Raw genomic sequence first — 17,500 nt, forward strand, 5'->3', positions numbered from 1 at the left:
CCTCTTTCTCCCTCTTTCTCCCTCTTTCTCGCTCTTGCGCCCTCTTTCTCCCTCTTTCTCCCTCTTTCTCCCTCTTTCTCCTTCTTTCTCCCTCTTTCTCCCTCTTTCTCCCTCTTTCTCCCTCTTTCTCCCTCTTTCTCCCTCTTTCTCCCTCTTTCTCCCTCTTTCTCCCTCTTTCTCCCTCTTTCTCCCTCTTTCTCCCTCTTTCTCCCTCTTTCTCCCTCTTTCTCCCTCTTTCTCCCTCTTTCTCCCTCTTTCTCCCTCTTTCTCCCTCTTTCTCCCTCTTTCTCCCTCTTTCTCCCTCTTTCTCCCTCTTTCTCCCTCTTTCTCCCTCTTTCTCCCTCTTTCTCCCTCTTTCTCCCTCTTTCTCCCTCTTTCTCCCTCTTTCTCCCTCTTTCTCCCTCTTTCTCCCTCTTTCTCCCTCTTTCTCCCTCTTTCTCCCTCTTTCTCCCTCTTTCTCCCTCTTTCTCCCTCTTTCTCCCTCTTTCTCCCTCTTTCTCCCTCTTTCTCCCTCTTTCTCCCTCTTTCTCCCTCTTTCTCCCTCTTTCTCCCTCTTTCTCCCTCTTTCTCCCTCTTTCTCCCTCTTTCTCCCTCTTTCTCCCTCTTTCTCCCTCTTTCTCCCTCTTTCTCCCTCTTTCTCCCTCTTTCTCCCTCTTTCTCCCTCTTTCTCCCTCTTTCTCCCTCTTTCTCCCTCTTTCTCCCTCTTTCTCCCTCTTTCTCCCTCTTTCTCCCTCTTTCTCCCTCTTTCTCCCTCTTTCTCCCTCTTTCTCCCTCTTTCTCCCTCTTTCTCCCTCTTTCTCCCTCTTTCTCCCTCTTTCTCCCTCTTTCTCCCTCTTTCTCCCTCTTTCTCCTCTTTCTCCCTCTTTCTCCCTCTTTCTCCCTCTTTCTCCCTCTTTCTCCCTCTTTCTCCCTCTTTCTCCCTCTTTCTCCCTCTTTCTCCCTCTTTCTCCCTCTTTCTCCCTCTTTCTCCCTCTTTCTCCCTCTTTCTCCCTCTTTCTCCCTCTTTCTCCCTCTTTCTCCCTCTTTCTCCCTCTTTCTCCCTCTCTCTCTCTCCCTCTTTCTCTCTCTTTCTCTCTCTCTCTCTCTTTCTCTCCTTGTGGTTGGGGGGAGAGAGAGAGGGGGAGGGGTGGCAGCATGGAGTCTGAATAATTGCATTTTTCATTTTTAGTACAATTGAAGATTTGTCGTGGAGCAATTTGGATCCCTTTTAAGATGTAGTAACAGTGCCTAGGCCCTGCAGGCATGCTCGCCTGCTTGCTGCAGTCATGGTGTGAATACAGTAGTTTGGGGGCGATATTGCAACTGTCAGTGTTGCTAGCTCCTTACTGATGGTTAAAAATACATGTGATGACAATTTAAAGTGAAATAGATTAGTCACATTGCTTTTAATGCAATCCAGCATTCGTTCCTGATACCAGAATACAGTACTGTATCACCTTTTTCAAATCCATGATTTTTATTTTTACCTCCGTTACCGAAGGTGAAAGGAGGTTGTGTTTTCATGCTTGCCTGTCTGTCTTTGTTTGTGTGTATGATTTATCAATATGCCTGGTGTTGGCTCAATAGTTATTGTGGTGGATTTGGGATCCCAGGATCCTGAGTTCAAATCACACTCGGCTGTTGAATTAATACCAGGTGGAGTTGATTCTGCCTGTCATCCTTCCGAGGTCGGCAAAATGTGTGCCAGCTTGCTGGTATCCTGTGTTGGAGTGGTGACCCATCCAGGATTGTGTCCAATAGCCAAGGAGACTGCTTAGGTAGCACCAACGCTCTGCACAGAATATGGTCCCAATGGATGGATGGATATATCAATAACTTGTGGACAGGTTGAGTGTGTGACAAGGATGAACTGATTCGATTTTGCTGAATATCTGGATATGGGATTATTATTTTTTTTTAAAGTGATTCTTCACCATCGAGAGATAGGGATAAAGTGATTATATATCACAATATCTCAAGTTGTGGACGGATTTGGACAAAACTTTGTGCACAGGTTGGGTATGTGACAAGGACGAATTGATTCAATTTTGGTGAAGATTGGAATTCAGATCCGGATACGAGAGTTTAAAATTTCTTGAAAGTGATTCTTCACCATTGAGAAATGGGGCCAAAAACGATATATAGCATAATATTTCAATAAGTTGTGAACGAGTTATGACAAAACTTAGGGTGGATGAGTTGGGTAGGTGACGAGAACAAGCCAATCACATTTTGGTTCAGATCCAGCCCGTCAGTGAGATACAAAAGGTAAACTGTTCAGCCTGGCTCTGGTATATGCTCTTCTGAATGTCATTCTAGTGTATTCTTATTTCCACTTGAATGCAACAGGATTTGCATTTATTTGTATGTTGTTGTTTGGGCTTGCATGTCTCAGCACCACTTGATGGTTTATGTTTACCACTGATTATGTAGTTGTGTATCCAAGCCATTTCCATATTAATCCTTATTGAAAACTCTGTAGTCCATTGTTTAATGCTACCGACTACTACGACTAGCACTACTACGGGTCCAATTATTCTCACCTTGTGGGGTGAGCCAGGGGACATTTTAGGCCCAAGTCTTTCATAAACCAGGTGGGCACCTGATGTTTGACTGAAGGTCACTTGAGTAATTTGTAATTTTTCAGTGCCAGCAATAACTCGCCTTAGCTTCATGAAATATCCCTTGCGATCTTGAATCTCAACCAACTACTAGTGCTAGCAGACAGGTCCTCTGTCGTAACGTCCATCCGAGGGATGGCCTCCACAGGAACGCCGCGTCCTCCCTGCGAAACACCACGGTGGAGATTTGAACCCAGGTTGGACGGCTCAAAGGTGAGGGCGCATAGCTCGAGGATCTAGGCTATCCTGTCAGCCCTCAGAGCACATTTTGTGAACTGACAATTCTCCATTTCCCACATTTTCACACCAACCTCTTTCGCATGCTTGCCAATTTTATGCTATTCTTTAATAACAGGAAGTACATTGCTTGGGCTTTCATTCACGCATTCACCTGTTTTGTTCAGACACAACAAAAAACATTCTCTGAAATTTGACTTTTCGAATAAATCTGTTATCCTTTAGAATCTTCAGTAAAACTTTTTGCCAAATGTTCCTTTTGTTTCTGATTAAATTTTATTTTATTTTTAAAATTTATGTGTATGCAACCTGTGGCTGCTTGGCTGCATTATTTTCTGGAGGCACTGTTGTGCCACTGATGCAATGCACGCTGGTACTCATTTCGCCGACCTCGGAGGGATGGTAGGCTGAGTCATCCCACCTGTTGTTAATTCATCGGATGTCTGGCTTGAACCAAAGACCCTAAGATCTTAAGTTGGCCGTCTGAACCATCAAGCCAACACCAGGCATTTGTTTTGTTTGTTTGCATGATATTGCTGGCACAACTAAATACCATGTACATGTACTCTGCTCACCTTGTGATACTAGCAGGATACTTGATTGCTAAACATACTGCAGGGGATCGATGGTGTACAGCAAATGGATTTGTTTAGAATCCATCTTCACACTGCAAGACAAACTTTTTTAATAATCTTCATTGAACACCCTTTGTTCTGAAATGGGTATGCATAAACCGTTTTTACAGCCATTTTTCCCTGCTGTGCAGGGGTTTGGCTTTTTCTTGAGGCAATGTTTTTTATGGCCGGATGCCCTTCCTGACGCCAACCCTGGTCGCCTCTTACGACACACAGGGATATGGTACACCTATTCTAACCGGGGCATACACCGGGACCAGTACACTGGCACTCATTTTGCCGACCTCGGAAGGATGACAGGCTGAGTCAACCCCCTGGTGTTAATTCAGCAGCCAACGGGGTTTGAACTCAGGATCCTGGGATCCCAAGCCGCCACCCTAACCACTAAGCCAACACCAGGCTTTGAAATGGGTATGCATGAGATGTTGAAAAGTAATGCCTCCTACTCTTTTGCTCCAAAACAGGTAAAGATATTTGAATGATACAAAGACAGATACAAGCATCAATCTTGATTCTACCATGCTCCACACATTTCTGTCAATGTTCCAAATAGTGTTGCTGATTTGGAAAGCTATCGCACTCAACATTCAGGTCCTTTAGCTCAGTTAAGGCCCTGTCACACCTTGACGTTTTAGCCAGCGTATGGCAAGGTATCAAAATGTATGTAAAACGCTGGCGTACGCTGAACTATTGATGTTTTTTTTTTAAGTTTTGGGCGTATAATAACATGTTGGACGTATGCATAACGTATTTGTAACGTACACAGAACGTTTCAATCGCATAGAGATAATGTATACCAACGAATGCTGAGCGTGTTGGCGGCGTTCACAACGTATGCCCAACGATAGTCTAACTTATGCATAGTGTGCGGCAGCGTATCGCCGACGATCACGTGGCGTAGGCTATTCGTAGGCTGCGGCTCGACGATTCAAATCATAACCGCACTAGACATCGAAGTGTGAAGCCGCTGTCACACCTTGACGTTTTAGCCAGCGTATGCCGACGTATGAAAAATTTGCCGAACCAAGCTGGCACACGTCGAATACGTTATGGGTAAGTTTTGTATACGTTAAGAGCACGCTGGCATACGTCGTAGTACGCTCGCATACGTCGTCGTACGTCGAGAAATTTTCAGCATGTTGAAAATTTCTCGACGTACTCGGCGTATGACACACGTTCCACATACGCTGGCATAAGTTGTAGGCACGTTACGCGATCGTTAACACACGTCGACACACGTTACTTGTACGTTACTCATAAGTCGAAACACGTCAAGGTAATGGTTAGCGTCAGTGTTCCAGAATCCCTGGTTTTAAAAAAAAAATTCTTCGGTATAACTGTGATGTTGACACTTCGATTTTTAGTGCGGTTATGATTTAAATCGTTGAGCGGCAGCCTATTAATTATATTATATCATAACCGCACTCGAAATCAAAGTGTCAACATTACCGTCATGCCGAAGAAAAAAAACAAAAAAAAAAACAGGGATTCTGGAACACTGACGCTAACCATTACCTTGACCTGTTTCGACTTGTGAGTAACTTACAAGTAACGTGTGTCAACGATCGCGTAACGTGCCTACAACTTATGGCCAGCATTATGTGGAACGTGTGAGTCATACGCTGGCATACGTCAAAAAATTTCAAGCATGGAAAATTTGTCTAACAGCTCGGCGTATTACGACGTATGCCAGCGTACTACGAAAAAAAGGCAGCGTACTACGACGTATGCCAGCGTGCTCTTAACGTATTCAACTTACCCATAACGTATTTGACGTGTGCCAGCGTTTTAGCCAAATTTTGAAAACGTCAGGCATATGCTGGCTAAATCGTCAAGGTGTGACAGGGCCTTTATTCGGTAAGTACGTGTTTTATAGATAGCCCTTTCCCTAGTCTAATAGGTCATTTAATATTCCTGCGCTGTGAAGTTGTTTTAATAGTCAGGTTTTCTTTCCATTTTATTTTTACACCGCCGACTGCACCGCCGACGTCGCCGCTGACCACGCCGCATGCGCCCTCGCCATCATTCGCTTTCTCCACCTGGCCAATCACAGGGTTTGCCGCCCGTTTTTGCGAATGGGAGGAATGACGAGGGCGCATGCGCAGAATGTCGTCCAGTGTGGAGAAGGTAGGGTTCGTGTGGGAGCCACGCGCTGGCCTTCGACCAATCGGCGTGCGGCGGGTGGGGTGACCGCGACTCAGCCAATCCGGGCCCGCGACGGGAGAGAGCGGAGTTGCGAGGAGGCCCCCCCCCGCCCCTTCAAAGCGGGAGAGATAAAAAATATAGCGTGGGATGTGCGCAAAAAGGAGTCCAGGAGTTCGTTCTGTACTGCGATCGGCGCGTCGAGTTTCAAGAGTTCGTTCTGTACTGGTATCAGCGTGTCGAGGAGCTCATTCTGTACTGGGATCGGCGCGTTGAGAACTCGCTCTGTTCAGTGACCAGCACGGTCTGCGCGCGTGCTGAGGTACATCACATCTCGGTACATGATATTTGCTGGTCGTCTGGTTGATCGTCGTTTTCGTCGTCGGGGAAGCCTTCTCGTCTTGGTGATCGCCATAGTGGTCGTCGTTGAGGACAGGTCCAAGATAGACCCTGGCTTTCAACTCGCCTGTCCCTCCGAGCTGATAGTCATAGTAAAAGCAATAGCCACCATTTCTTTCTGGGTGTGCGTGTGTCTATTTGTGGCGCCCGTCTAGTAGGTAGTTAATTGTTTAAGTGCCTTTGCCTGTACATACTTGCATTGCCGATATTCAGTTTAAATCTGCTCTTGTGTGCTTCCCTAGTTCCCCATTATTATTGTTAAATGTACTCAGCTTGTCGTGTCATTTCCTTCATTGGCTGAGCATGTCGTGCGTGTGAGGGATTAGTCGGCCATTGCCAGGGTCACAAGATAATCGGGCGGTGGAATTCGGCGATACCACCGCTTGGCTACGCACACGGAACCGGCCCACTTAAGCTGCTTGCTCCCGTACGAGTTCTGCCGAGGGTGAAGTACCCCGGTAGCTGGATCACGTGGGTACTTAGGTAAGTTGAAGTTGGCAATTAACCCTACCCCACGTGATCTCCCCATTGGTGTATTTCGGTCCAAAATAACCAGGACCTGTCGACCCGGACTTATCCGTGCCGGCGATCTGCAATTCCGGGCGATCGAGCCGAGGCGACCACCGCTCCATCGAGGGTCATGCTCGTGGTGATGCGCCGGCGGGAAACTTCAACACTGGTGTCCGGAAGCAGGATTAGGCCTCATCCACCTCCACACAAAATTCACGGACACGGATCAGGGGGGTACGGAGCAACCCCCCCCCCCACCGTGTCCCCAAATTGCGAGCATTTAAATTTTATCCCCAGCACGCAACATGTTCAGCCAAGGCGAGCTAAGCCAGGTGGGTAATGATGGGAGCGTAAATGTAGATGAACCCATGGCCCAGGACACCACTCTGCAGGTTGAACTTTCCCCGCAACCGAACTCTGAGCCCGAAAGGGGTGCAGCGGTGGTGTATGACACCCCTTCCCCCATCAAATTTCACCCTCAGTCCCCAGCGAAACCTTGACCGATCGTGGTGGATCGGCCCTGCTAGAACCATTGGGCATCGAACGGTTGGTCCTGATGATGCAGGTAATGAACCACAAAATGGATGCGAGTGCGCAAAACTTCAAAAAGGAAATGAAAGAAAATGCGCAACAAATGAAAAACAACATGGACGCAAGTATGCAGACGCAGCGAGGGGAGATGCAGTGTATGGGGTTGAACCTCCAGGAAGGGAAAAAGGCAATGAGGATGGGCATGAGAGGCATAATGGCGATTGCGCGTGGTGAGATGCGGGCGGTGGAGCACAAAATGGCGGCGCCACGTGGCGGAGACACCGAACCAACGAGGGGGATTGTGGATGGCGTTGGTCCCGCAATGGAGAATGGTGAGGTCACGACGAGGGGCGCCATCACAGTAGTTGGGGAGACGTGTTGGGCGAGACGCGTCGAGGTGACCGAGAAATTAATGGTGACGGAGACGCAGATAATAAAGGGAGAAACTAAAAAATAAGAGGAGACGACGCAGGAATTAAAGGAAATAACAGACAAAAGAACAACAAAGACAATGGAAATAAAAACAGAGACACGTGAGATAGAGGGTGAATTAAATGAAATTGACGAGCACGCTCACATGGAGTTAGCGAGGGACAATGAGGGTGAGCTTGGAGAATGTTTGGTGGCCCGGTACAAGCAACAGGATGGCCTCCTCCAGTAACAAGCCGAGGGAATATGCCCCCTTGAAGCGGATCACGACCAGGTGGGTCCGGTCGAGCTTTGTGAGGTAGAGGGGGCGAGTGCTGTGAATGGGTGCACGCGGAGCTTTGGGAGCATAGAAATCCCGGGACCCTTTGTGGTGGCGCGATTCCCCAGCCCGAATGTCCCGGTGTGTGTGGTTAAAGGTACGAGTGTGTCGAAATGTGTGCTGAAACGTGCGCATAGCGTGGGTGTCATGGCGAGGTGTGTAAGCATCATGGCACGCGAGAGTGCGTGCGTTGAATGGCGACGAAGACAGCGCCAGACGAGAGACAAGGGCCTTGTACCGGCCAGAGCCGTTTCGAGAACCATGCCGGATTCGCACAGCAGCGCGCGCGGGGTCCATGCTGTGCTTCGTACGAGGCCGCCATGCGCGTTCCTATGCAAATGAAATCTGGTCTGGAAACTCCCGCGGTGGTTACAAGCCGATCCCGCGGACGGACAGAAGTTAGGCTGGAAATGGTGAATTTGGATCGGACGGGTTCTCCAGGCGAGCGTGTGTGTAGAGCTCCGTGTGGCCTGCGCCTCGCATTCTGTTCGCAGAGCAGTTTCCCCGATGCGTTATGCGTGCCCCAGCTTGCGTGAGTTCGGGGTGCGAGTGACGTCATCGGGGATTCCGCGGTGCGGGTTACGGGCGAGCAGAGCACATGTGCTCGTGTGGGGAACCCCTCGAAACGCGAGGCTTGCTTGTGATGCGCAGTGACGTCATGGCTGCACGCATGGTTGGAATCCGGCAGGAGGGAAATCCTTGCCGGATGTTACCGTCTGCGAGGAAGGGACGAGGAGCTCGAAGCTTGAACAGCTGCCATGACGTCACGGGAAAAGAGCGCAGGTTGTGAATTGCCACGCTGGTGCGCAAGGAAAAGGAAAAAAAAGGAAAAGCAAGCCTCGCTACTTCGGGTAAACAGGAGCCCAGGCAGGGGGGTAGGAGACCCCTTGCTTAGGGCACAGGGACAACTAGTTAGAGGGATGGGTTAGAGTTAGACCGGCTTCATGGGGACATGGGTTGTTCCTCATGGAGCCCGTGGAATGGTTAGTTAGTGGGAACGTCAGCTGGGTCATTCCATGTCAAATCATCAAAGAATCTGCCGTCATCTCTCAGATTTTTGTAAAACTTTGGGAACCAATTGGGACCCATGAAAAAACGGCAAGAACTCAAATATTTTTGCTAACAGCCTCTGAATTAGTGAGATACAGACTAACGAACTTTGGACTAATTAGCACGACGTCGCGAATTCAAATGGCCACATCTCTAAAAGTATAACACCTCGAGAGCTGGTTTTGGTGTCATTTTAAAGGTATTTTCATGCCCTATGAATTTGTCTGGGCAACATTTTCCTACCTCCAACCACAAAAAAGTTATCACAAAATATAAACTTCAATCGTGAATCCCCAAAAAATGTATCCTTCAAATTTCCTCAAATTCATCCCAGAGGTACCTTATGATGTCAAAAAGCTTCCACATAAGTTTTGTGATGGGCACTCCAATAGTTTCTGAGATATGAGCAATAATGTACATGTACATATGGCATATAGGTTCGAAAATCAGCATTTGTAATGTATTATACAATCATTCTAACCAAGCCATGACAGGGAACGACCATCAATTGCTTTGAAGTATCATATACTTTCATTTTCAACTGGGCCTGAGGGGAAGAAACAAGTGCTGCTGTTGCTGCATTGAAGAGGAAATTGAAAGCCTAAGTCAGGTTAGTGAACACTGTGTACTTGAACTCACTTATTGATTGTATAATACAGGATGAGTCAAGACCGTACTGTGTTTCAAGCATGTGTTAAAAGTTCACACGTATTTACAAGCCGCAAGCATATATGTACAACAAAAACATTCCCGTTATCCCCGACGTGCACATAACTGCCATTGGATGCCTGAATCAATCAACTTATTACTTTACGCAAGGACTCATCAATCATCCGAGACATGAAGTGAGAGAGATATAGGTCAGAGAGAAAGAGAATGGGTCTATCACGTGCCCCAGCACACCTGGCGACAGCTCGGCTGAGCTTATGCAGCTCAATGAACTGCAACACAATGTCTCTTAGCCTCAGTACGCCTCAGCGTATGTCCTAGCTGCCACATCCCCGAGACAACTTGTTTGAGCCGCGCACACCACCGGGAAGGATGATGAGAGCAGCACACAGACCCGCGGTTGGACAACTCCAACAGCTCCGATTTTCCACTTGGGACGCCTAGACCAGACTGCATGGACCAACTCCAGGGATTGCACTCCGATTGGCGTGGAGCTGACTTACTGACTGATTCCAACTCTGGAGATCACCGACTCTCGCTCCAAGACCCCCGATTCTCTCTCTCTCTCTCTCTCTCTTCTCTCTCTTCTCTCTCTCTCTCTCTCTCTCTCTCTCTCTCTCTCTCTCTCTCTCTCTCTCTCTCTCTCTCTCTCTCTCTATCTATCTATCTATCTATCTATCTATCTATCTATCTATCTATCTATCTATCTATCTATCTATCTATCTATCTATCTATCTATCTATATCTATCTATATATATATATATATCATGTGTGCCCTTTTATTGTGCCTTCTCTCCCCACCCCCACCTCCCCGCACGGTGCCCAATGATCTCAATGGAGGAGTCACGGAGGTCCGGGGTCTGCTCGCCTCACACGATTGGCATGCCAGATTGCTGGTGGATGTTGTCATCTCCAGATTGTCTCTGTGGATTGAGGGCGTGGTGGGTTTCTGATCTGGGTTTTGGCGCACTTTCACGAGATGATGGTGATTTATTAGCCATCTGGCACTCAAAGCCAACAGTATGGAGGTGGTCTGGTTTTAACCAGTTTCAAGGGTTAAATGAGGGTGTGAGAGCTAGATGGCATCATAACTGGTGACGAATCCTGCGCCGAAGTGTGTCGGAAAGCCTGAAGGAGAAGCTAGTGTTCAGAAGTGTAAATAACATAATGAGACTTCTCTCGAACACGTACACAACTCATATCTACTCCCGTGTAACAATATGCTTAACTGAACAAATATTGAGAAATAACTATAGTTCTACTAAGGATTGATTATTTTACCCCCAAGAAGCCAAAAACTGCAACAATGTAATATATAATATGTGGTCTTTTTAGGTGGAGGGAAACATTGTTGGATGATTTAAAAAAGGATTCTTTTTTTTCATCTTTTTGTGCATCTTATATATTATTTCCAAGTTTGTGGTTTCGTGTCGCGCTGTCTTCGACTTTGTTCTGCGCTCGAGTAACGTGATATTTGGCTTACATTATCTCAAAGACCATATGAGGTGCATGGTACAAAAAAAGTAAATAAAATGGTTCTGAAACAGTGAAATCGTGCCAAAAACGGTTACTGCATTTGGCTTTGTGTCCTTTGGTCTTACGTAACCTAGATATTAGGTTGACATGCAAAACCCCATACGTCAACTTTTTGTGACCACCATTTGGCAACTACCTGAAATTCTCACATATTGTTTGAAAATATAATAAAGCTTATACCTTAAACTCGACAAGCTTAAAAGTTGCGCATTTTTTAGAAAAGTGAGAAAATGTGCGAAAAATGATACACTTTCTGTAATGATCGTAAACCAATCAGCTTCTTCGTTCGATTCGCGTTTTGGAAGACGATTCCTCTATTGACCAATCACGCACCTCGTTGTATTCACCGCTCACACCACATCATGGCGGCGTACATGTCTTCGTCGTTGTCCTCTGATGCGGACGATTCTGAGGGAAAATCATCGGCATTTTGTTACATGCATACTGCCAATACCCACGGAAGAGTTCTCCCATTTTCAGAGAAAAGTTTCAATAAGTTCAAAGAGTGCGCTGAATTGTGGAAAGAGTTAAAAGATCGTCCAGAAAGTCGCATCGCGGTACAAGCAGATGGGCTTGAATTCAATGATGTGTGCAAAACAAACGTTGAACTGGAAGGCGGTAGTGATCGTACTACCAACGTCAGTAGAAGGTGAGTGTCATCGGAATTCAATCTTACATTTGGTCGGTATAGACCCAAATCTTTTATAAATCTATGAAGATTAATTCCTTGAATTTTTGGCGCTGGTGTGAAACTGAGGGAAAAAAATGGTCTTGATGTTGAATGAAGTTCAACCTGTGAGTGACTGTGACTTTTGTGAGTTTGAGTGTGAGTGTGAATGTCACCTGATATTATGATAAACACCGTCTCACAGAACTCTTCTGACTCTGACTCTGAGTGACTGATTCATTTTATTTAATTTTTTTTGGCTGACTGAGCGGAGTCTAGATTTACAGATTTACGGGCACTAGTGGCAGCTGTTTCGCACCGGCTTGGGCCTGACAAAAAAAATCAACCGCTGCCCTGTGTCTGTGAATAATTATCACCTGCTTTGTGTGCACAGTGAGTGTGAGTGAGCAGTTTATTTTGTCAGATTTCCGTCCGGTGCAAAACTACACTACTGTAGTCTGTAGTGCCAAATTATGTACCGTTAGAGAACCATTTTTTTAACAGGAGCTTAATTTGTTTTTTTTTTAAATGCAGCACTCATTATGTACGTAATTCTACTTACAGTTAGGAAGCGTGCTGAAGATTGATTGAACATGAATAGGAAATTCAATGATCGATACCGTATTTTGCTGGGTGCCTTCGTCGAAATACAAACGTCATTTCAATTGTGCGCTAACTTTGAACTAGGGATGTAGTATTCCAGTTATTTCCAAAACCGCTTAACCTACCTCAAAAACAGGTTGGTTATCGGTTTCCCTTCTTTAAATATTTTCACTTATATTTCTAATGAACACATTCATTTGACCTGAATTTAACTTGTGTATTGGTCATTTAATGTACAAGATTAACTGATAGGTAACACACGTTTCTGATTTATATTTTATGATTTAACGATCCAAACATGCCTGTTCTATTTTTTTTTCTTAGTTTTGGTAACCATATAAAGCTCCCAGTGTGCACTTAGATTTTTATGTGGGGTGGCTCATGGCGGGCCATTGGCTTACTGTGGATACACTACTATACATGTCCAGTCTTACAAAAATACAAATAACTTGACACTGTTGTTAAACTTTATGTGAAAATTCTGGGGTTAATTGGTGCCGTAATGCATGGGGCTCAAGTGTCAAAAAGCTAGTACCGTAATGGTACCGTAATCTTTTTAAGCTCCGACACGATTCAATTTATGCAGTCATTAACAAGAATAACTTAAGACGAGCTGCAAATGGATTTTGAACCATTTATGAAGTCACTTGTAGATCATGTGTACAAGTTACATATAAAGATTTGTGTTATGTCATACAAATAAAATACCATGATCACAACTTTATTTACATGTGTGGATACATATTATTATTTTGTCAAAATGGATGTACTGTAATCCTACTGAAGTGTGGAATGGTGTCTGTATGTGTGTTTGTATGTGTGTGTGTGTGTGTGCGTGTGGTGTGCGTGTGTGTGTGTGTGTGCATGTGTGTCTGTGCCTGTGAGGTATGATGGGCACGAGAGAGGAATGTGGAGGGGCAGATGAATAAAGCTAAGATGAGGGAGATATGAAAAATCAAGTCTCTTTGGTCGTATAAATTAAAGTTTAATAATAAAAATACAGATATGATAATCTATATAATCTATATAATTTATATTATATTAATCATTAAAGTATCACAAATGCCATACATATACCCTTTCCTATCATTTAACATGCTTCAAGTTCAGGCAACATCTATTCTTCATAACGCCACACTACCCTTCCCTATGTAGTTTGCAAAAGTGTTTGTGTAAGTGGAAATATTTCAAGTAAAACAAAGAAAACGCTCTTAAAAGGTGTAAATTTAAGTTCACTGTTTTGTTATTTTCAATTAAGATTAGTTTCATCATTCTGTAAATCAAATTCCTTCCTTCATAATGAATGAGCAGTCTGAATACACATAGACTTAAGCATTGTTTCCAAGATTAGACTCAAGAGGGCAACATACAGAATTATGAAATATTAAAAGCATAATAACACATTAATGTGCAATTTTCAGGCTTGACGATTTTGGATGGTGGTTATCCATATTTTTCTCTACCTTTGTTCCAAATTTCAGGTAGTTGCCAGGTGGTGGTCACAAAAATCAAAAAATAAAGCCATTTCGGTTGTATGCATCCCTGCCTATATAAAAAGAGTGTTATGTAATGGTACACGACTGATTGTTAGGAATCTCCACACCCATGTTCTAGATGCCAAGATCCTAACTGGGGCAAACAAAGGTGACTATGTGTTGATACCACGAATCAAACTGGCCCCATCAGATGTGAACTTGCCATTCATTCTTGAAAGAACACAGTTTCCAGTAAGAGTCAGCTACTTCATGACTATCAACAAAGCGCAAGGCCAAACCTTTGATAAAGTTGGGTTATATCTTCCACAGCCGGTGTTCAGCCACGGTCAGCTATATGTTGCCTTCTCACGATCACGTCGGTTCTTGGACATTACGGTGCAAATTATACCAACTACAAAAGGGTTCCACAATGACAATGCTATAACCCAAAACATTGTGTATCAAGAAGTACTTTTAACATTGTATTCCACTTACTGCATTAAAGTAAAATTACTACTGATACTCTGCATCAGTTCCTTTCTCAAACACACCCACCCCAACATGTCGCGCAGAGCACGGGTTATGCTTGTGCATAATTATTTTAGTGATACTGGATTACAATGATGTGATGTTGAATGCCTTTGTACATTTCCAACATTGAGTAAAGGCCTATCCAATTAATCAGATACAAAATGGAGCCTTGTTTTTTTTAACGATAAAATAAAAATGTCTTTTCCTGCCCACTCCCGTGACATCACTGGTGTTTCTTTATGATAACAAAGCGAAGCATTCACTGTTATTGACACTATAGCCTTATCATTGGAGAGGTTGAACATGGATGTATGGATGGATAGCTTGATATTCGATGAGACCTGAAAGAGGAGAAGGATCGCTGTACACGACAAACTTCCACAAAGCTGTTCTCACAGTTTATTTTTTTAATTGCTGGATGATTCATAAATAGTATTTTTTTCAAACTTACACACATCTATAAACACATTTGTTTCATTTATTTTTTTTCTTTTCTTTCTCTTTGTAGGAAATATTCATCACTGGATGATCAGCTATAGATGGCATGAGAACTGTATGTCCAAAGAAAGCAAAAAATAAATAAACCAATGTCACCCGCAGGGTGACCCGTATCTTGCCAAAAGGTGACCACGTGTGACTTCTTTAAGGTCACACTGAGGTGAACAAAGCTGCTATCCACCAGAAGCGACTCCTTGAGGAATATCTGCCTACGAGAGATTCCGATGAGAATCGTTCTACAGAGTAACCATGAAAAATATGCGTTTGCCTCATAACGTCACCAAATGACGTCATAATGTCTGAAGCTTGACATATCTAGAAAGCACTCATCGAGGTGTTCAATTTGAGGTACTACACGATATTGTTCCTAAAACTTGAAAATTTAACCTTGGTGTCAAATATGTTTGACCTCAGGCGCTAACCTTGAAGGTCAAGGTCGATCACAAACAAACACTAATCAGCTGAGCGCAAAGCCATTTACTACATTCCCACAAAGTTTGGAGATGATTCGATCAAAATTACTCAAAAAATAAGGGTTTCGTCGACCTCCATAATTGACATCAAAGTGGCGTTGACCTTTGACCTTGATTTTGACCTTTATGTGATGGAAAGATATTGCAATAACACAACGATATGTGAACCTACAAGAGTTTCCAATGAGAACTGTGCTGTACAGAGTGACCTAAAGAAGAGTTTCTGATGTGAACTAAAGCGATACAATATACATGAAAAATGCAGTTTTTTTTTTCATCATAACGTCGTCAAATGACCTCACATCGTCAAAATAGTTATATGTCTGGAAAACACTCATCAAGGGCTTTAATTTGAGGTACTACTCGATATGGTAACTGAAACTTGAAAATTTGACCTTGTGGTAAAAAATGAATGACCTAAATATGACCTTGAAGGTCAAGGCCAATCAACACTAAAAATTAATCATCTGAGCGCCATACCACACCCTACATACCCACCAAGTTTGGAGATCATTCAAGCAAAGTTACTCAAAAAATAAGGGTTTCGTCGACCTTCATGCTTGACCTTTTTGTGACCTTGACCTTTGACCTTGACCTGGACCTTTATGTGTGCTGAAAGGTATTGCAATAATACTACGATATGTCTACCCACAAGAGTTTCCGATGAGAATTGTGCTCTACAGAGTGATATAAAGGTGAAAAATCCAATGATTACAGACAAACAAACAAAAAAAAACTTACCAAGTAACAGATCTTGCAAAAACTTCGTTTTGGCAAGATAATGATGATAAGCATATTGAGAGAACCCCTTGTAAAACATATAACAGTGGTGGGCAACTTCAGAAGGTAGTTAGGCCAATCCTCGAACAATTCCAAAGGCCCCAACACCTCCACCCACTCACCACAATTGCAAGCTAAAACTAGAAAGCATCTCAAAATGTGAATCCTGTTCGCGACCACTTTGTACTTGACTAAAACAACAGCTAATAAGTAAAATTAAATGTAAATTTTATGACGGGGAATAAATTTTCACTGTTAACCTCTGCCATCGAAGATGGATGGAGGTTACTGTTTTCACCCCTGTCTGTCTTTGTTTGTTTGTTTGTGAACAGTATTACGGAAAAACTCCTGGACGGATTTTGACGAAACTTGGTGGGGGGGATTAGGTATGGTTCACGGATCATGCTATTACATTTTGGACTTGGTCCAAAGTCCAATACGGCCGCTATGGCGGCCATTTTGAAAAAATATTTGAATTTTTGTTTTTGCATTTCTACATGTTTTAAGTGATTTCCAACCCCCTCCCCCAAAAAATTTGTTAGAGAGAAAAAAAACAATTTTGCAACTTTTTTCAAAAAAATTTCGATTTTATTTGAAAAATATATGAATTTTTTTTTTTGCATTTCTACATGTTTTAAGTGATTTCCAACCCCCAAAAAAATTTGTTGGAGAAAAAAACCAACAAATTTTGCAACTTTTTTTTTCAAAAAAATTTCGATTTTATTTTTTTGGCATTTCTACATGCGCGTCGATCTAGTTTAGTTTATTCAATCGTGGTTCAGTAGAGTCTGATCCGTTTTGGCCTACAATGAATAGGATATCAGGTTCACTTAAGTGACCCAGCAGTATTGGCGGCGGAGGTTTTGCACTACCGAGTGCTCCCCCTCTAGTTTGCAGATGATTTCTGCAAATTTTCGTACTCTTAGCTTTATTTGTTCCAAGATTACAAACTATTTTAATGGTCCCATGGAAATATAAAATCACCCTGTACTTTAATTATCATACGATAAAGCAAGAAGTGTTTCTTTGTTTGTGTGTTTCACTTCTATGCTTTCCTGAACCACGAGTTGAAAAAAATTGGTGGTTGTACTCGGGGTGTTGTTTTTATGCATTAAAAAAAATAAAATAATACTACTCACTGCGGTCAGGCTTCAATGCTAAGTAAATATGTATCGTATAGCACCACCTCGTGGATGCCTGTAATTACAAGTCCTAATAAAATGTGTCAGATACATAAAAGTGGGGAAATTAACCTGTTCGTAAGGACAGGTCTTTGCTCGTCTGCTAAAATCTTTCTGCATGTCCCTCCAGGAACCTTGAAATCGAGTCCAGTATTCTATTTTTAATCTCAAAAGAGGATATTTTTCAGTCTGCATACTTTGTCATTTTGGTTTAATTTCCGATTTTACTTGATA

The 17,500-nt window shown here is 43.6% G+C and overlaps 1 protein-coding gene across 3 annotated transcripts in view; it reads left to right on the plus strand.

Moving 5' to 3' along the window:
• The window catches only part of LOC147014253 (cyclin-Y-like), a 71,766-nt gene that overhangs the window by 5,755 nt on the left and 48,511 nt on the right, over nucleotides 1-17,500 (plus strand). The gene's annotated exons all lie outside the window — the stretch shown is intronic.

Source organism: Eptatretus burgeri, chromosome 13 (assembly GCF_056783735.1).
Source record: "Eptatretus burgeri isolate ZD-2024b chromosome 13, Ebu_testis_v1, whole genome shotgun sequence".
Taxonomy (NCBI): domain Eukaryota; kingdom Metazoa; phylum Chordata; class Myxini; order Myxiniformes; family Myxinidae; genus Eptatretus; species Eptatretus burgeri.